General features: G+C 39.4%; 1 protein-coding gene across 2 annotated transcripts in view; it reads left to right on the top strand.

Moving 5' to 3' along the window:
- GPM6A (glycoprotein M6A) overlaps window positions 1-21,310 on the top strand; it is a 250,738-nt gene that overhangs the window by 28,687 nt on the left and 200,741 nt on the right. The window contains exon 1 of one of the 2 annotated variants that reach the window (XM_060136628.1): window positions 14,350-14,434. The exons of the other annotated variant lie outside the window; for it this stretch is intronic. The gene's annotated coding sequence lies outside the window, so the exon portion shown is untranslated. Of the gene's footprint in view, window positions 1-14,349; window positions 14,435-21,310 lie in introns of those variants that run through there. 2 annotated transcript variants of the gene reach the window in all.

Raw genomic sequence — 21,310 nt, 5'->3', positions numbered from 1 at the left:
TTCTCTTTGATGAAAAGGGAAAAAAAAAAAAAGGAGAAAGGAAGGACACAGTGGAATATTTCAGCATCATTGTGTTTTGAAGAACAATAATATCTGAAAGCTATTGCTGAATTGGCCTTGAAAGTAAAAAGAATTTAATAACTTTATTTTTCATACTTAATGATCACTCATCTTCAAACTGTCATCGTGTGCTGTTCTGTGGCATTTATTGAAAAAATTCATAAGCATATTTTTTAGAGCAGTTTTAGGATTACATAAAAATTGAGCAGAAAGTACAGAATTCACACTTACCCATCATCCCTCCTGAGAAACACAGTTTCTGGTGTTAACGTTTTCCATTAGTGTAGTACATTTATTACAATTGATGAGCCAATATTGATGCGTTAGTATCAACTAAAGTCCAGAGTATACATTAGAGTTCATTCTTTGCATTATATGTCCTATGGGTTTTGTCAAATGTATAAAGATATGTGTCTACCATTATAGTGTCATACAGAATAGTTTCAGACAGTAAAAGTCCTCTGGGCTCCACAGACACATCTCCCCCTCCATCACCCCAGATCCCAGGCAACCACTGATCTTTTTACTGTCTCCACACTTGTGCCTTTTCCAGAATGTCATATAATTGAAATCATTCCGTATGTAGTCTTTTCAGCTGGACTTCTTTAACTTAGTAATAGGCATTTAAGAGTAAAGTTCCTCCTTGTCTTTTCATGGCTTGATAACTTGCTGCTTTTTAGTGCTGTATAGTATTTCGTTGTTTGAGTATACCACAGTTTTTTGTCTGTTCACCTTTTGAAGGACATCTTGATTGCTTCCAATTTTTACAGCTTTGAATGAAGCTGCCATAAACATTTGTGTGTAGCTTTTTGTGTGGGCATAAGTTTTCAGTTCCTTTGCGTAATTACCAAGACGTGTGATTGCTGGATCATGTGGTAAGAAGACTCATCCCTCAGGATCCACGGGGGATGGTTTCCGGGATCTTCCCGCATGTACCAAAATCCTAGGATGCCCAAGTTCTTTATACAAAATGATGTAGCATTTGTGTATAACCTACACACATCCTCCCATATACTCTAAATCATCTCTAGATTACTTCTAATACCTAATGCAGTGTAAATACTGTGTAAATAGTTGTCTGTGAGCTGCAAATTCAAGTTTTCCTTTTTGAAACTTTCTGGAATTATTTTTTCTAATATTTTTGATCCAAGATAGGTTGAATTCACAGATGCAAAACCCATGGATACAGAAGGCCAATTGTATGTTTATTTCATAAGAAACTGTTAAATTGTCTTCCAGAGTGTCTATGTCATTTTGCATTTCCACCAGCAATGAATGTTTCCCTGAAAGTTCCTTCTTAAATAAGGTCTGAGACTTGCAGCTCTCTCAGTTTTGCTCCCCTGCTGTTACCCAGGAGTCCTTTAATGTGGTAAGGTGGGAGGGAGAGAAGCATCTGTAGTCCTCCGATTAGGTATTAGTGTTTTAGTGAGCCTCTGCCCTTGGGCTGTGACCTTTCCCAGGGCCTCTCTGTTTCCAACACCACCCCTTAGGTGAAACTGAAACTCAGGAGTGGGCTGGAATATTTCCCTTCTTCCAGATCAGTTTAGCCTTGGTAAAATATTTTGCTTGAGGGCAGGTCTTGTTTAGAAGAACAGGATGCTCTGGGTGTATTTCAGAAAGGCTATATTCCCCCCCCCCCCAATGGAAGCACCGAGGAATTTTTCTCTGATCTCTGTGAGAACCTAGCAGGGCTCTGGCTGGTGAAGCTCACAAAAGTGCAGGGGCCTCCCTAAGACTGGCGCCTCCTGTAGTTTTAAACTCTCGTTAAAACTCAAACTGAGCTTCCAGCAAGCCATCAAGTACAGACAGTTGAGGTTTTCTTCCCGTGGCGCTGGTTCCAGCAGGGTCTCTGCTTCTGCAAACTGTGGTTGTCTGTATCTGCCTATCTGTCTCTCCAGTTTGGGGGACACAGGTTCATCCTGGGACTTCAGTTCTGGTGAATCATAGAAGAGTCGTTCATCTTCAGTCTTTTCAGCTCTCGTTAGAACAGCGTGGTGACTTCTAAGCTCCCCAGAAATGGAAGTCCATTCCATGGTATTGTGATTTTTGTTGAATGAACACTCCTGCTTAAAAGTAATCTGCAAGCACTGTAAAAATTTGTTTTTCAAATGCATGGTATTTCCAATAAAGGGGTTTGTGTGAATATCGTAAGAAGTAATCAAATGATAGTGTCATGACAGTATCATGAGAAGTAACCAAATGACAGTCCATCAGCTCGAAATGTGCTTTATAGCATTAGCTATATTTAAAGGATGTTTGGGTTAATAAAACTTCAGAAATTAGCACACTGGCTCACCCAGGCTTTGGAATGCAGAAGCCAATAATAATGCTTATAAGGTATACATATTTATACATTACACAGTATGCATGTGTCAAACTACATTACAGATCTTCCTCGACTCACGATGGGTTATGTCCCGATAAACCCGTCAGAAGCTGAAAATATCCTAAGTTGAAAATGCATTCAATATACCTACCCTACGGAACTTATTAGCTTAGGCTCGCCTACCTTAAACATACTCGAAACACCCACGTTAGCCTACAGTTGGGCAAAATCATCTAGTACAAAGACTGTTTTATAATAAAGTATTGAATATCTCATGTAATTGATTGAATACTGTACTGAAAGTGAAGAGCAGAGTGGTTTTCTGGGTCCAGGATAGTTGTAAGTATGTCCCTTGTTGATTCTCGTGATCACAGGGCTGACCGGGAGCTTAGGCTGCTGCCCTGCCCTGCATCACAAGAGAGGATCAGACCACATATCTCTAGCCTGAGAAAAGATCAAAATTCCAAATTCGAAGCATAGTTTCTGCTGAATGTGTATCACTTTCACACCACTGTAAAGTCGAAAAATCGTTAAGTCGAAACCTATGCAAGTCGGGAACTGTCCATATTTACCTTTATCCCTAATTTTCAATAGAAAGGTAGCTAATCTTACAATTAACTGTCATTTTTCCAAAATTGAAACAACTTTGTAGTTAAGATAGCATGAATTTTGTGCACCCTAATGCGACAGTGCTCTGGGACTTGTCTTTTGACACCACAGACATTTAGAATTTGAAGGGACCTTTAAAATCACTTAGCGTTTCTCATATTGTACAGATCAAATGTATAAAAGTTATGTTTCTCGTCTAGGATCAAAAAGCTAGGATGTGGAATGACTTATTCTGGACTTGCGGTACGCGGGCCTCTCACTGCTGCGGCCTCTCCCGTTGCGGAGCACAGGCTCCGGACGCGCAGGCTCAGCGGCCATGGCTCACGGGCCCAGCCGCTCTGCGGCATGTGGGATCTTCCCGGACCGGGGCACGAACCCGCGTCCCCTGCATCGGCAGGCGGACTCCCAACCACTGCGCCACCAGGGAAGCCCTATTCTGGACTTCTTAATGGGATTTTTCAGTCTTGGTCCCGAGACAGACTTAGATCACTTTGCTCTTATTTACTTGATTAGGGGACTGGTGGAGAGTAGAATTTATAGTGTTGACCCTGCAACCCTGAAAGATTTCAAAGCCCTATCTGACTCATCGCAAAATGACTAAATTCTATGCCTAGCATTCGATTCTACTTTTAAAATGTTTAATTTTATTATATTCAAACTATTTGAAAATTTACCCCAAGTTTGGCCAGGTGGTTTAGAAAAGAAAAAAAGAGGTTTAGTTGGAACACATTGGTGCCAACCTGTGTGATCTAATAGGAACTTATTTAAGAAAATTAACCAGAGTGAGTGTTGACTACCAGAGTAGAGTATTTGGCAATGATTTTGTGGTGTTCAGTAGGGATGCCACTTAACCTGTGGGCACCTCAGTTTTCTCCTCTCTAAAATAGGATAATAGTTTCTATCTCATAGTGTTATAATAATTCAACAAATTAAATGTATACATTACTTAGAAGAATGTCTGGCAGTAGTTTCCTAATTAACGTTAGCTATTATAATTAAAGAGAACAGTGAATCAGGCTCTCGGGTGTTGCATTTTTGGTCCTCTCCCATTTAAAACTCTTTCTGAAACCATCCTGGATGGATGACTGGCCATTTCTGGGTTATCTCCGAAACAGCTCCTTTCATCCGCCCATTCTGTGTGGATATCTGTGGGGCGTGGCCGTGAGGCAGAAGTGCATCTGAGTTTTGGTCACTGATTCTGTGGTCACGCAGGGCAGCAAAGTCCAGTCTTAAAATGCATTGCACACACCCATGTGTCTGTAGGGACTGAACTACCCGCCAAATCGCCAGTTCTGCTGACATTCTGATGTTCGTCTTTTCTGTTAGCGTCTTTTTGCATAACGTTAAGTAAACCAGTGTAATTACAGCAGTCACTGAATTGTATGCATGTGACATGTGTGTGTATGTGTGTGTGTCGAGGATCAATTCTAGGTGCATGAGAGGTTATGAAATGGCAATCGTGCAAAGGTAATGAGCCATACATCCAATCATGACGTGTGAGCCTGGCTGTGCTGTGAGCTCTCATCACGTATAGACCGTTACACTATGTATTATGAAGATAGGGACATTGCTGTTTATGAAATGTGAATATAGGGGCCTCCCTGGTGGCGCAGTGGTTGGGAGTCCGCCTGCCGATGCAGGGGACGCGGGTTCGTGCCCCGGTCCGGGAAGATCCCACATGCCATGGAGCGGCTGGGCCCGTGAGCCATGGCCGCTGAGCCTGCGCGTCCGGAGCCTGTGCTCTGCAGCGGGAGGGGCCGCAACAGTGAGAGGCCCGCGTACCGCAAAAAAAAAAAAAAAAAGGGAATATAGAGTTCCCCAGGACTTCCGGTCCCCACCTATCCGGACGTTTTGAAAGCAGTTAATTTTGTTTGTTTTTATGTTTCATTTTGGCAGAGTGTCTCTGTTTTCTGTCCCTGCTTCTTGAATTGATTTTGTAGAATGATTTGGTGGTTCTGCCAGCCTACACTGCAACTGTCCGGTTCTGCTGACAGTGGATTAAGTGGAAGCCTTTTTTTGAGCTGGAATTCCAAGCAGATGTAGTATGTATTCAGACACCAGTGGCACTCTTCATTCATTTACCTCACGTGCAGCCTTGTGATATTAGGCCTCCATCTGAAGCCAAGAAATCCTGGTCTTTACAAATGACGAGGCAAATGGATCGAAGTTGATTTTCATTCCAAAGTGAAGGCTATGGTGACGGAGCAGTCAGAGGGCCGCCGTGACTCTGGAGGGTGAAACCAGAGAGGGTTCCTTTAGTGGAAACCTGCCTCCTTCTGGGAACCCTAGTGCTCTGGCAAAGCAGACATCGTGGGTCCAGGCAGATAACACCACAGTGCATTTTAAGATACGATCTAGATTCAGGCTTTTAATGGACTGCTGATGTATACTCAGAGTGACCAGGGGCAAAGTTCTCCAGAGATCTGTGGAAACCTGTCTTTCTGGTCAGGACAAAAAAAAAAAAAAACAAAGAAAAAGAAAAAGACAACATCTCTGTTTAGAATTCAGTTTCGGCAGGTTTTTTACACGTTGCCCTATCACTTAGCAAATGAATTTGGAAACAGGGTTTGAAAGCTGCTTTATAGTTCTCAATGGCAATGGCTTTGAAAATGCATTTCAAATACAACTGCGGTTCCTACACCCAAAACCCAGTACTACAAAGTAGAATAGTAAACTTGCCTCTGGATAAACAACGGTTTCCTAAACTCTGCGGCACTCGTTTCTTTAAGGGACCGTCATTGGAAAAGTACTTTGAAGGTGAATGATGCCATTCAAGTATTTTGTTTGGCCCAAATAACTTTTTACAGGAAATATAAAAAAAATACATAGTGATCTAGCATTCAGAGTCAGTAGTGACAGGCCAGGATCACAAGTTACACTGCTGTTCTCATTGCTGTAGGCACAAACAAAAATTAGGCTACGTGTGTGTTTCATGTCTTTTGAGCGCAGATCAACACGGGGCAAATATATTGCTTTGGCTTTGCAGAGAATTAACACACAGATGTAACCCACTGCTTTAAATTTTGCAAATCTGGAAAATGTACGTAACACCGTGTAACAATCTTGTTTTTGATTTTGTTCTTCTGCATGTTTAATGGGGATGCTGTTTGATGTTGATTTCCATTTTCACGTGGCGTTAGGGAAACGGGCACCCTGACACGCAGAATTTGCTTTGGATTAGTGATAGTTCCTGTAAGGGTCAGCGGACGTCCTGTATTTCTGGTTACCCCGAGACTTAACTCCAAAAGGGATTCTGTCCTTCGATTCAAGCTTTCCTCAATATTTTGTTCAAAATATTTTCCTGCTTCGGACCGTGCAGTAGAAATGCTATAGAGATTTCTCTTCCCCTTGGTGATTTTCATTCTACTTTGTGATGTTCATTACATTTTTTTTTCATACAGATAATCACAGACTAGACCTGCTCAACAGCTCTCTGCTTTGATCTGGAACTTCGCGCAGCGTTTGCCTCTTAGCTTACTGTCGTCCTAAAGGTCTTTGAACTTCTTCTACATCCCATGCACAACACACATATACACACACACTTTCACAGGATTTTTGAATCCTGCAGAACTCTGCAAAAGATATCTCTGTCTGCCTTGCCTCTTTGTACAACTAGACAGTTCCTGTGGGCCCGCACGTAAGTAGTCAGCCTAAAACGTAACTCTGACCATCATGCCTGATCCAAAGTGAATGACTGCAGAGTAGCTCTGTCATTACGGTGATCGGCACACATCGGCTTCCCTCGGATCCCTGTCCTAATTTGGTTTGGTTTTCTTGTCCAGCCTTCTCGTTCCTTCTATACCACACGGTTTTCGATTTGTCGTAAAAATTCTTTCATGTGGGGTTTCAACCGGGCTATGGGTCATTTCTGGTTGGGGAATTAAGGATTTCTCCTGCGCACCTTCAGCGTCTTGCAGAATGTCAGGTACATAGGTGTAAAGTCGGGGTTGATCGATGGGTATGTTCAATGAAAATGAAAATAAATGAAGTTCCTTGAGGGCAGGTGCCCTGTCGTGCGTCTTTGGTATCTACCTTCCACTTAGCTTATTGGGAAGCACAGAATTTTTGCTCAGTGTGTGGTGTAAATGGGAGTATGGGGTGGAGAAGAACTAATGGAAACAGACGGAGAGATCAGAGGCTGTAGTGATGGGTAAAGTGCATCTCTTCAGTGTGTTACATCTTCATTTGTCAGCTTCCTTTCAATCCTGATGGTTCAGTTCTGGACATTTCAAAGCTGCGTGCTCTGTAAGAGCTAGTCTTCTCTGCAAGCCTTTCAGGTGGCAAATATGTTTTTTTTCCATTTCCCTTTTCTCCAATGTTTGTATGAACAATTGTTAAATATATTTCGATAGGCATTATTTTAGTCTGGACCATTGAGTCACTTCTTTGTATTTTCTCCACTAAAATATTTTGAGGTAATCCCTGACCATATGCACACTAGCATACATGATTTCATATTTATTTATAATAGAAAATAATAAATACCATCACATTGTTACTTGTACCAAATGGTCCTCATTCCCCCCATCACCTCCTTTTAGTGTGTATTTTGCTGTCATAAAATGGGATTAAAATTGCATTACATTGCTTAGGAATATAGTATTCAGTTGAAATGAGTACTTAAACATTTAAAACTTAGAGTCAGAGGATGAATTGATCAACTTTCCAGCCAAGCCTAATTCAATGAACACCTCTGTGTGCGGATTAACTGGGGAATAGCTTCCTATCTCACGGAATCTGTGCCTGAGGAATTAAAAAAGTTTTATTTGAATAAGAAATAATTTAGGATCTGACAGTTAAATTATACAGCCTAATTATTTATTTAAAACATTATTTAAAACGTGTTACTTGCAGAGGTATATAAATTCCTACATGTAAACAAAGAAGTAGAAAGATGAGGTTAAAAAATGGTGAAGGGGAAAGAGGGCAAAGGGACTTTAATTTAGAAAAATGAGGTGAAGCTGGGTGAGATTCTTACACAGAGTATATATATCATTAAATTCTATACATTTGTAACCTATAAATTATGTCTAGTTTTTCTAACATCCGACACGAAAGGGATACAGTTACGTGAACACCATTTTCTGCAGGATAAAAACCAAGCCAGAACACGTGTCTTTCTGGTATGTAAGGGAGAAATTTGGCCAGTGGGTCCTCAAAGAACAGGAATTTTAAAAATTGGATGCCAGTATTGTCAACAAGATCCTTCTCATATATCTGGTACAGCGTTAGACTTTGTGTGACTCACGTCCACTCCGGCTGATGGCGCTCTGTCCCGTGCAGGTCTGTGGCCCCAGTGGTATGGTGGTAAGTGTTTAGCAGCCAGTTCTCTGGTGAGGGTGGGGTAAACCCTTATCTGAAGTGTTTGACCACTTTCACGGTGTATTTCCACAAAGTTCAGTGTCACTGAAGGGGGAGCTGGAGAGACTGTGCACTTGGCCCTCTAGAGGCCGCACCAACGAGCCCCAGTAACCCCCTGGGTGGCGTCCTCACAGCTCTCCCCGGATCTTGGCTTTATCCCAGACTGGATAGAGACTTTTAGAAATGGATGGTTTATTCATCACACTGAGGAATCAGGCTCTATCAGTACTTATTTTTTTACTAAACCAATTTTTGTTGTTGTTGTTACTATCAAGTTGCAGTGATTTTGAATTATACTACTTAATAATTACTTACAATGAAGTTATTCCTTAATACTGGTTAAGAGCACAGCCAAATGATTTAACAATCGGGTGAACCAGAGGTAGACTGGATGCCCATCAATAAAACTGAGAACCCTGAAAATGACCTCTGCCTGAGAAGATTTTACTTTACCTCTGTACTGGTCAAGATATATGATAACTAACATTTATATTTGAGCACTTGTTTTGGGCCAGACAGTTTTTGTTGCTTTACATATATTAGCTGGTTTTACTACTGTCAAAATCCTGTGAGTTGGGTACTATTATTATTATTTTCTCTTTTACCACAAGGTCAGACCTAGTGAGTTGTGCCTTTGGGATCTGATCTCAGGTTGCCTGGTTCCATTAGTCCAGCATATTTGAATTTTTGAAAACATATTCTCTGTTTGCTATTGAATATTTGTTGAATAAAGCAAAGGACACAACGGCATTGAAATAAGCTGTTCTTTAAAACGGGCTTGGAGATGGTTGCTCTCTCCCCTGGGAACCCAGGATTAGGTACGGTGTGTAAGTGTTGGTGCAAGTAGAGAGGCAGTCCCTCGAGCTATCTTGAAAAGGTGAGATGTCAAGCGTGGGCTTTGCCTAGTCGTGGATTATCTGTGTGACAAAAGCCCAGCCACTCTTCTTCCAGACGACGGACGATTTGTCTCTCCTTAGGACGCCGTCTAACAAAAGTTGTGGTTTATCTTGGACTCCTAAAAGACAGAGAGTGTTTTACCTGTTAAAGGTCACTGTCTGACGCTCTTGACTTAAATGCTTATTAGGCTCTCCCAGCCCCCTGCACTGCCTCCTCTGTGCTACCGGTGTTTGGTTTAGTTCCTGATTCTGTCTTTGGTTGTGACTGCATGCCTTGCTGTTGCTCAGACAGCAGAGGTAAGGGGTTACGCTTACCCTGGTTAAGTAGAAAATGCCTAAAGTCTAAACTATGTTTGAGACCCAAAGCAATAGAGAGATATGAGACCCTGTGAGTAATGGGGACAGAAGTATAGCTGGGCTATGAAGGCTGAACTACAGCCGTACAACCGTAGACACCTAATAAGCTTACTTTTCAAGCTGTCCTTGCTCTCAGAAAACAGAAATGTATCACCTTCTTTAATGATTGAAGGAAGAATGGAAATGATGACTTCTGTCCTTCTGAGGAGATGACAACCTGACTCATCATTTCAGATTCACTAGTCTTTAGCCTCTTGGGTTTTACTTGACTTTTTTAGTGCGAAGATAATAGATATTTCTGGGTATTTACTTGAGGGAAACAAAAACACGAATTTGAGAAGATACATGCACCACCGTGTTCATTGTAGTATTATTTACAATAGCCAGATATGGAAGCAACTTAAGTGCCCATCAACAGATGAATGGGGAAAGATTATACATATATATATATGTATGTATGTAGTGGAATGTGTATATATATATATGCTCATTTATATATACACACGCATACATATATACACACATATATATTATATATACACATATATATAGTGGAATATTACTCAGCCATAAAAAATGAAATCTTGCCATTTGTGACAACATGGATGAACCTAGAGAGTATTATTCTAAGTGAAATAAGTCTGACAGAGAAAGGCAAACACTGTATGATTTCACTTATATGTGGAATCTAAAAAACAAAACAAAACAAAAGCAGAATCATAGATACAGAGAACAGATTGATGATTGCCAGAGGAAAGAGGGTGAAGGGTGTAAGAGGTGCAAACTTGTAGTTATAAAATAAATAAGATACAGGGATGTGATGTACAGCAAAAGGAATGTTGTTAATAATAATCTAATAACTTTGTATGAGGACAGGTAGTTACTGGACTTATCATTGTGATCATTCTGTCATGTATGCAAATATCGAATCACTATGTTGTGCACTGAAACTGACATAATACTGTATGTCAACTATATTCCATTACAAAATTTAAAGGTAAATAGCTACGTGTGACTGGAGTCTACCTTATTAGTGAAGCTCTAGACCAGGCTACCTCTCTGGGAGGAGCGAGGTACATCCTAGGTTGGCAAGGAGAGCCAAGGAGAGTTAATTGGACACGTTTCTGTTACCCAGCTTTCATCGCTGCCAGTGTTGAGTCCAACTGTGAAAAAAAGATGATTATAAACCAACTGGGTTAACATTACTAACTCCCTTTTAACGGTAACCGTGGTAGCACACACTGTACGTCTGCCATGCGTCCAGCAGGCTTCAAAGTTGTGTGGTGTGTTGTAATCAAGAAGGCGATATTACTGTATTAACTAAGAATAATGGCAATTAAGGGAAGCATCAATTAAATTTCTGCCATGTTTCTGCTTTGCAGGCATTTGGCTGTCCTTGTTGTGGTTAGAAAGTTCTTTCTCCTCATCCCTTTGTACTACATATCTTAAAGTGGATGTAAATTTAGGTTTCTGAAAATGCTATTTCCTGAGCCATTTTCACATCTAGCGCACAAATTATTATTCTCCTAGAATACTTCTCTGTGGAAAATTGTCATGGTACAGTAGAGGTTCCAACACAGTCTATTTATAGGTTTTTCAGGTACAAAAATGATAGAATTCTGGGAACAGTTTGATGTAGAATAAAATCTCCCCGCCTTTGATATTCTTCCTTATTTGATGGAAATTGGGATTGTAGATACTTAGAATGCATGCCATCTTCCATGGTCAAAGCAGAACCTTCCCATTATTTAACTGTCATGGTGAGGGGATTTCTGTTCTCTTTGGGCATTGTACTACAGCAGGACTGGACTCATTAGTGGAAGAGACGGGTCACTATCCACATTAGTGTATGATTTCATGGGCTCTGGAAAGGCACTCGCGTAAAACTTCTCACAAAAGAGACACTCAGAAACATTTGTGGAATAGGTGAATGAACTAATGCTTTCTAAATATTCCTAGTTTCACGTTGCCTAAATAGAAGAATTTAAATAAGCTGTTTGCAAAACCACCTACTCAAGGAATGTACTAAATGTGCAGAATGAGCAGATACGGGGAAGCCCGCCAGTTTGACTTTATCTTCTAAGTGCGCTTGAAATCAAACGGTGAAGGACTCTGGAAGGATCGGCCAGAGCAGATGCCCGTGTTTCTTTGCCAGTTCCAAGGAATCTCTACTGAGGTCAGCTCTTGATAAGAAGAAACAGGGAGTACTAGGTACAACTCAATCTAATAGCACTTGACTATTTAGCTTCTTAGATTGAACAAAAAAAACCACAACAGCTTAACCTTTTTTTTAAAAAAATTATTTATTTATGGCCGTGTTGGGTCTTCGTTTCTGTGCGAGGGCTTTCTCCAGTTGTGGCAAGCGGGGGCCACTCTTCATCACGGTGCGCAGGCCTCTCACCATCGCGGCCTCTCTTGTTGTGGAGCACAGGCTCCAGACGCGCAGGCTCAGTAGTTGTGGCTCACGGGCCTAGTTGCTCCGCGGCATGTGGGATCTTCCCAGACCAGGGCTCGAACCTGTGTCCCCTGCATTGGCAGGCAGATTCTCAACCACTGCGCCACCAGGGAAGCCCTTAACCTTTTTTTTAACACAAAATATGTGCCAAACAGATAATTTTAAGATCAGATATGAAATTTATACTACTGGAATTAAAAAAATCTCCCCCTGGTTCAAAAAGTAATTCATTTTTCATTGTGAGCTAATTGAAATGATAGGAAAGCACTAAAAAAACATCAGTATCACTTGTAATAACATCACTCATTGATAAGGACTTTAAATTTCTGGGTATTTCTTTTGAAAATATTTTATGATATCTGGGAGTATATGAAACTTTGGGTTAGCTGTTCATTTTAGGAGCTGTTTCTTGATTCCTTAGTTGCATGGAAGAAGTTTAACTGAGGGAGAAAAGGTAGCTGGTTTCCTCTCCCCACCCCGATCCCCACATATATACATACCACCAAGTGCAGCCTTCTTGCTAGAATAGGAAAAGTTATCTGGTCTTTCTCAGGAAATTATCACTTGTTTTCAAGAATCTTTAGTTAATTTCAGTTATTGCCCTTTACTTACTTTAATAGCAATTAATTGGTGGTAATTATTATTATAGTATCAATATTTTTATTTCACTTGATGGGGCATAGGCCCATAATATAACTTTGTGGCAAATGTTCCAAGATTCCAGCAAAAGGAAGGGGTAGCATCATAATTATAATTCTCCTTTCTTCTATTTAATTGTATCTGCTTTCCTCTGAGGTTAACCCATGTGATTTAGTTCTATATTTGTTATAATAATGCTTTATATAAGATTTAGTGGAATAATCAGAATTTTCTAAAGTCAAACAGTATAGAGAAGGTGGAACAAGATGAAGTGTATTAGTCAGTTTGAGCTGCCATAACAAAATACCATAAACTGGGTGGCGTACATAACAGGTATTTATTTCTTGCAGTTCTGCAGATTGGAGGTCCAAGGTCAGGGTGCCAACGGATGGCCATCTTCTTCTATTCTCACATGGCAAAGAGAAACAAACCTTCACTCTTCTTTTAAGGGCACTAATCCACTCATGAGGGCTCCACCCTCAGGACCTAATCTCCTTCCACGGGCCCTACCTTCTAACATCATCACATTGGGGCTTAGGATTTCAACACAGGAATTTTGGGGGGACACACAAACATTCAGTCCATGACATAAGGATTCCGTGATACTAGAGAAAGGATTACAAAGTTCTGTTCTTCATAGGGCTTATTAAGCTGCAAGTAATATCCTTAGGCATGCTTGCAATTACTAACTTGGAAATGAGATGTGGTTGGAAAAAAACCAGGTATCCTTTTGCTAGGTGCTGTGGTAGCACACACCGCTGCAGAGAAACAAGAGGGGAACTTCATTCATTCACTCATTTTATTCATATGTTAATTCATCCATACATTCAGTGATTATTCAAGTGTCTACTGTGTTTCCAGGTATCTTGCTAAAAATCTAGAATATGATGAGAAAACTGAGACTATAAACTTTCTATTTTCCTAAAAAACCTGGTGGGGAGACCATATAACATGCTTGAAAAAAGTACTCAGACTTCCGTTCTGCTATTGCTTGTGCAATTAAAATCTTGGCTGTCTGGTTAAATCAACATTTTAAAATTTTACCTGAGTGGTCATCATACCTGCCCTCTTAGCCATTCATTTGGAGAAGCAAATGAGGTAATGAATGTACAAGCCTTTGCAGAATATGTATTATAGCACAAATGCTAATTATTATTGGGACTCATTTGAAAATACCTATGAGATTTGCGAGATGCTCGTATATATAATCTTTCATCTTGGAGACATCATTATTTTTGAGTTCTTCAGGTTTAGGAAACATATGAAGATAATACTGAATATTTTTAAATGATTTTCTTCAGTAGAAGTTTTCCCTCTAGCGGTTGCTGTGGAAATCACATGAGGAGTTTCTGTTGGTACACATCAAAATGGAAAAGAAAACAATCAAACTAAAGAGAATTGAAAAGAAAAGAAACGAAACAAAAAAACATACTCTGAATTATTGAGATGTTAACTGTTTTTTAAAGGCTCTCCACTTGGACTTTTAAAGTTACATGACATTCAGTTTTCGAAAATGAGGAAGAACAATCTTTGCTCCTTTCCTGGTGCCTGGTTGATTTGAATGGAGATGGTGGTTAAGTCATCTTTGGTTTGGAAGAAGCAATAAAGAAGGCTGCCCTCTCCACCTTGTAATGTGCATGAAGACTTGGGACTACAGGTTCTGATCTGCTTCCAGTACAGCAGTGATCGCCAATCTTGGCTTCCTCGCAGGAAGCTGAACAGAAGTTCTAGGTGAGTAAGCATATTTGGTCTTTCTAACAGGTACTTTTAAAGAAATGATTCCAAAAGGTAAAAAAAAAAAATTTCATTTGTTGGGAAGATTGATACATTAAAAAAAATCCAACCTCTAACATGGCCTACCAGGTCACGCGTTATCTCTCCCTTGCCGGCCTCTGCAGCTGTGCACCGTCCTGTTCTCCTCTTTGTCCCCTGTCCCCGTTTTCTGACTGTGCAGTCATCTAATAATTAATTAATTTATGGCTGCGTTGGGTCTCCACTGCTGCGCGCAGGCTTTCTCTAGTTGCAGCGAGCAAGGGCTACTCTTCATTGCGGTGCGCGGGCTTCTCATTGTGGTGGCTTCTCTTGTTGCAGAGCACAGGCTCTAGGTGCACAGGCTTCAGTAGTTGTGGCTCACGGGCTCTAGAGCGCAGGCTCAGTAGTTATGGCACATGGCCTTAGTTGCTCCGTGGCATAAGGGATCTTCCCGGACCAGGGATTGAACCTGTGTCCCCTGCACTGGCAGGTGGATTCTTAACCACTGCGCCACCAGGGAAATCCCTGTGCTGTCATCTTATGTCCCTCAGACACTGCACGTTTGGACGTGCCATTCCCTATTCTTGGGATGCTCGTCATCACATCACTGGCTCCTATAGACTGAAACCTCACCTACCTCAAAAAGGTTTTCCCTGATCCACCTAACAAAGTAGGCTTTTGACAATTAATCTTTGTCACCCCCCCCCCATTTATTCACCCAGAGCTCTTACCACAATCTGTTTACTTACTAATTTCCTGTCTACATCCCTGCCCAGAATGGAAGCTATGTGAGGCCGGAGATTTGTCTCTCTTATTCACAGTTGTATCCCAGAACCGAGAGCAGATGCCTGATGTGGGTTGACACAATGCATAAATGAATGGGAAATGATATTAACATTAACTCATTGGAGTCAATTGCATAAGCTTTTTCTGAAACATTAGTCTTTGGTGCCCTGTCTTAGTTGAGACTAATTTTTCCACCTTTGAAACCATTTAACTTCCTAACTTACTTCACATTGAAATAAGGGTTGTAAAAGGTTTGCAATTCTTTACCCAGAAGCTCTATTCCAGAATTACAAAATTGAAACATGGGGGGGAGAAATGTTTAGTGAGCTCTGTTTGTGCTGAATAAGAACATGATGCTTTTATTTCTGTCTGTTATTAAATTCAGCTTGATTCTGACAGCTTGTTTAGTGATATGTTGTTTCTTATATCTGTACAATAAGAAGTCATTTCATAAATTGAAGTTGTTTTTCTGAAACTCACGTTATTCCGTCTTGCTCCGTCTTCCGTAAAGAGATAATTGCTGTTCGCGCTCACATGGTTGGCTTCCTCAGAATCTTTTCCAGCCTCAATAAATGATAAAAAACAAATCAAAACAAAACCTCTTCAAAAATGGCTTGTTTTTTATACCCGTCATCAGTTTTGATTGATGTTCTCTTCTGAAACTGCTTTAAATATTCCTCCTATTCCTGCATGGTTTTGAGGCTAAAAATGTACACTGAAGGCCAAGGATTCCAGGTCTGGGAGACTGGGGTGTCTGTACTGCTGTCTCTCAGTGGACTGCCCTGGGAGAGCCTCTGAGACCCGGCACTAGACATGGATCTGGTGGTTGCCTTCTATTCATGTTTGTGTCCTGCTCACGTGAGCCTGTTGCCACATGCAACTAAGAAACAGGTGGTTTTGCTATAAATTAGTAGCAAAAAGGCTAAGACACCAGAAACTGTGAATTTCTTACTTAAATTTTCTGCTCTGTCACTGTCTCCATGCAGCCCCGTGAACACAAGGGCGATGTGCACGAGGTTGTATTAGTGCTTGCCTGGTAGTGTGTGTGTGTATGTTTAAGGTGATATGTTTTGATCTATTGGCAATGAATGATAGGAAGTAGAATAAAGTTAATATGCGTTTTATAGATAGCTCTGCTTATTACAAAGGCTCTAAAAATAAACAGATGAAGTGCAACTTATCATTGGCTTATTCAGCCTCTCTCTTTTTGCACTTATGCTTTCCTGCTTTCGTTACCATAGTTACTGGCTTAATCATGATGCACAGAACCATTTCTAATTACAGTAGATGCCAGCACAAAAATTAATTCTTCGCATATCTTAGGCCACAAACAGCTTGTATGTAGCTCGCTTTTTGGCACTTTATTACCATATATTCTGAAACAGACATTTGTACATCATTTTAAAACTGTACTTTTCTGCTATTTGTTATTAAGACAAAAATAAGTCTCAAGTGGATTGATGTTAGAACAAGTGATGCAGAAGGTTTGGAAGAGAGGACGGTTTATTACAAGTGAGACATCATCAATATTATCCCTAAAATATTAGTTAGTAGCAATTAATACATATTTAACGTTCTTTTCCCATCAGAAAATATTACTAAAAGGATGTTCATCATTGAGAAACTAAAATTATTAGATTGTGTGACTAAGCAGTTGAGGCAGATAACCACTATTTGAGCATTCATATTTTCTAAAACATGGGCGATTTACCTCAAAATTCCCTCCTAGCTCCTCTTGCAGTTATCCTAATTATATCAATCTAGTTGGAGCAGATACCACAAAAATTTTATAGGCATTTCTATTCACTTTCATTATTATTTTGCAGCTGAGTAGCAGTTTTAAAATATCAATAAATTATTATCAACAATAGAGATTTTAGAATATAATTACTTTTATGGACATTTTTCTTGTTAATGTGAAAATGCTGTTATTCTTAACTCAAATGTATTACCCATCTTTTCTGCCTTAGTAAAATGTTTGATAAACCAAAAGGGCATTATTTTCTCTCACAGAATTACAATATATCTTTCCCCAAACTTACAGGTAAATGTTTTCTATTCGATTTTTGCTCAAAGTAATTTTTTAAACAGGTTGTTATTATGCTCCCAAATGTATTTGAATCATATTTACATTGGTTGATACATACATTTTCTAAAGCAATCAACATATGGTGCTTTCATGACTGCTCTGGTTCTAAAACCTCTTCTGTATTTCATAACTGGTAGTCCACCAGGCATGTTCAGTTTCACAGATAAAACCGTTCACAGCCACACAAACAACATTTCTATCATAAAATAATGAAGGGACTAGTGCACCATCATTGATCTAACCTTGTTTGGCGATCTTTTGCTGCTGTGTTCCTACCTTGACTAGCATGGGATCTTTAAAGCATGCATGCATCTTCCCAGAAATAGCATCTATAGCCTGGAACCAGGCCCTAGGGTTCCATTTGTGCTTACAGGAAAACCTCTGACTGCCAAACTCTAAATGTTTTTCTGCCGGTTAAGACTGAAGCAGATAAATGTAAAATAAAAACAGGAAAGCTTTTCTGCTACAAAGACTAGATTCTTTTTCTTGCTGCTTCTGTTTAAATTCATCATACTCTAGTTCTACGTCAAGATATGTATCCACTCGTAGTTTATTACAAAATAAATGTTAATTTCCAATTGAATTTTTTCTGACTTTTTCCATCTGGTGGACTTATATTACTGTTAATGGACACATATAATGCATATATTATGTTATTAACTGAAATAGCTTTAAAATTAGTGCACTATTTAGTTTGCCAGTTAAACTGGTAGAGTGGCCTCTCTTTAATTGGGGAAGACATATTTATTGGCTTTTTAATTCGGTATTTTTAACTTGTCTGGCAGCAAATGTAAATCAGTTGGGAAAGCATAAGTCTATTAATTAGCTGAACTGATTTAGGAGAGACAAAAGTCTCTTAATTTGGATAACAGGTTTTCCATCAGGAAGAATACAGATTATTAAGTTATTCACAATTCTAAATACTCGGAAATGAAATTGTAGACATGAAGATTACTACACGAGCTTGTCTGTTTTTTTTTAAAGGATTATTTGATATTCCTTTGGAGTGCAGCAGTTGAGTGCCATTAGCTGTATTTGCTAGAGCCATGTTGGGTCTTCTCAGAATGTATTCTGAATTCAAACCGTAATCCATATGTGACAGACATAATTTAGACTTCTATGCAGTGTACTGTCAATTTGCAATCATAATAAACAGGGTTGACCTTTTGGGGTACAAGCATTTTCAAAACAATTTTAATGAACAAATTTAGAAAATTTGCATATTAAATCACTTAATCTTTTAATATAAAATGATTTGAGAGTAAGCCTGAGGTATAGTAAGATGAAACCCAGACTCTTTGTTATCCATTCATTCACTTGAGGTCACTCACATCTATATAAATAATTGGTTAACAATTTTTAAGTTAAATTGGTTGATTGAGAGTCACCTTATTGATCAAACCAGTTACATTATTTGATTTCAGCTTGTGATCTCAGTGGCACTTGTCAATTTAAATGCTGTTTTTCATTGTGAAAATTGGCCCATTCGTTTAGCCTTTGGCTTTGTTCTGAACTTAATGCTTTTATGTGAACAGTTTTCTGATAGGTTACTTTCTTTAGATTTTCACTGAAATTAAATTCAACTCTTCAAAAATAACTTGTTTAAAAAATTCAAGTAAATATGTAATATAAAATGTGACAGTCCCTTTCATAGCCCCACAGTGTTTTCCTCCCCCATTTTGCTCTCCGGTCCATAGGTAATCACTGTTATCAACATGCTTTCGGATTTCTTTCTAAGTATTTATTCAGTGACTTGTTCATTCAATAAGCCAACATTTTAAGTACTGTCATGCAGAGTGTCATATCCATTTGTATGTGTTGGGCACATTCGTATTTTTTATAACATGAATTTGGTCACACTCTACAAGCTGTTCTATAACTTGTTTTTTTACTTTTTATTTTCAGTAACTTTTTCCATAGAGGTACATATAGACACAACTCATTTTCTTTAAAGGCTACATAGACCCATACTAGGTGTGCAAAGTAATGTACTTTGCATATACAGGGGCATATGAATTCATTCCTTTTTGTTTGTTATTTCCCAAAAATGCTGTAATGAAAAGTTTGTCCTTGCATGCAAGTCAGGATTTCTGTAGATTATCCTTCTAAGAGTAGAATTGCTAAGTCAAAGACGATGCACATTTATAACTTTGATATTTTGGTAAGTTGCCTCCTGCCACATTTATTTCCATTTTAAATTCCTCTAAAAGCAGATGATGGTTTTGTTGTCCTGTACTTTTGGTGGAGCTGGAAGTCATCAAATCTTAATGATAGGTATATAGTAAAAGATGTCTTTTAATTTAAGTTTATTTGATTTTGAGTCTTTGAATTCAGGGAATATGAATTTATTCAAGTCATGTTTCATTCCTTGTATTTAGTATATTTAATGTTTTGTATTTTTCTTCATAAGTAATACGTATATATGTATATATTTCTACTTTGTTGGTATTTAAATGGGGATTTAGAAAATTCTTTATTTCTCTCAGTGAGTATTTCTTTTCTTCTGGCAGTGGTTTTAGAAATCCGAGTCTTCCAATGGCTTTGGGGTGGCTGCAGGAAATACAGAAGATGTACGCCTGGGCAGGCTTTCTTTAATATTGGAGGGAAACTTCCTTTCTGTGCAGTGACGGGTTGTACCTTTGAATGAGTAATTCCTGAGAGTTGTGATAAACAACCGTGGTTGGAAGGGATCTGCCACCTAAGAGGCCAGCGGTGTCGGGGAGGTGAACTGCAGGCTCTTATGTAGCGGTACAGACAGTGGATTAATGCCCCATTGCTGTTGGGCCTCACGGTAAAGGCACATTATTCCCTCTGCGGTGTCAGAGCTCGGCGCAGAGCCCCACACAGCGGGTAGGTTAGCAATCATAGCATCAGTGTTAAACTAATCACGAAATCCACGTGGAATTAAATGGGACTGAGAGATTATCATTCCTTTTTAAAATAAACGGGTCTTAATATCCGCTTTGGAAATTTGTGCCTGGTTGTGACCCCTGAGCATGAGATGGGGATTTGAACAATAATTGAACTTTATCATTATTGTTTTTAAAAATATACACAGAGGGTTAGCTAGCTTAGGGGACAGTCTAAAAACGGGAACTATGCTTTATGGCTAACATAGGCATTATGAAGAAGTTTGTTATACAATTTGTAAATATTCCTGGAGGCATAAATGATAGCTTCAGAGTTATCAACAGAAAGAAAATAAATGTGAGGGTTTTACTGCCCTGCTGTTATGGGAAGGAGTATCTGAAAGCATTTATGCAAAGGTAATTTTCTTTTTTTGTATTTACTTTTATTGAGCTAGTTAATTTTGAGCAAACCCCCATACGTTTTGGAACCAAATGTATATGCCCTCGAACAATATACATTTTGGTGTTCAAGCAGTATCTTCTGAAAATTCTGGTGCCAACATTTATTGAGAGGAATACAGTCTATGTAATTTCTCCTGTATCTTCAGATTTGGGTGATATTTTAGAGCAGTCCAGTCACTACAACTTCAAGTTAACAGCTTAAGTAAACAATTTAGTTTTTACTGTCATAAATTAGTTATTTGATCTATAGCCAAAATTTGGCATATCTGTGGTTCCCTAGATTCATGGGTATGACGCTTTTCCTCTTAGGTGTTAATTGATGAGAGTTTGGGAATCACTGGCTTACAAAAGAGAATAAATGCTGTAAAATTAACATTTAAAATAACTTCACGGAGGAAAAATTTACCTGTTAAAATGCACCCATTTCAAGTGTAGCATGACTTCTGGCAAATGTCAGCTGTGTCACCCCTACCAGTCCTCAGAAAGATCACTGGTGTCCTCTGCTGGTTATCGCCTGCTCCCTTGTCCCCGGGCAATCACTGATCTGCTTTTGCCACTGTCGATTAGTTTTGCCTGCTGTAGAATTTACTGTAAATGAACGTAGCTTTTTGTGTCCGGCTGCTTTCACTCAGCGTAAAGCTTTTGAGATCTGTACATGTCGTTGTAGAT

Source organism: Lagenorhynchus albirostris, chromosome 21 (genome assembly GCF_949774975.1).
Source record: "Lagenorhynchus albirostris chromosome 21, mLagAlb1.1, whole genome shotgun sequence".
NCBI classification, from domain to species: Eukaryota; Metazoa; Chordata; class Mammalia; order Artiodactyla; family Delphinidae; genus Lagenorhynchus; species Lagenorhynchus albirostris.
This window is presented reverse-complemented; position numbering and strand designations above follow the sequence as displayed.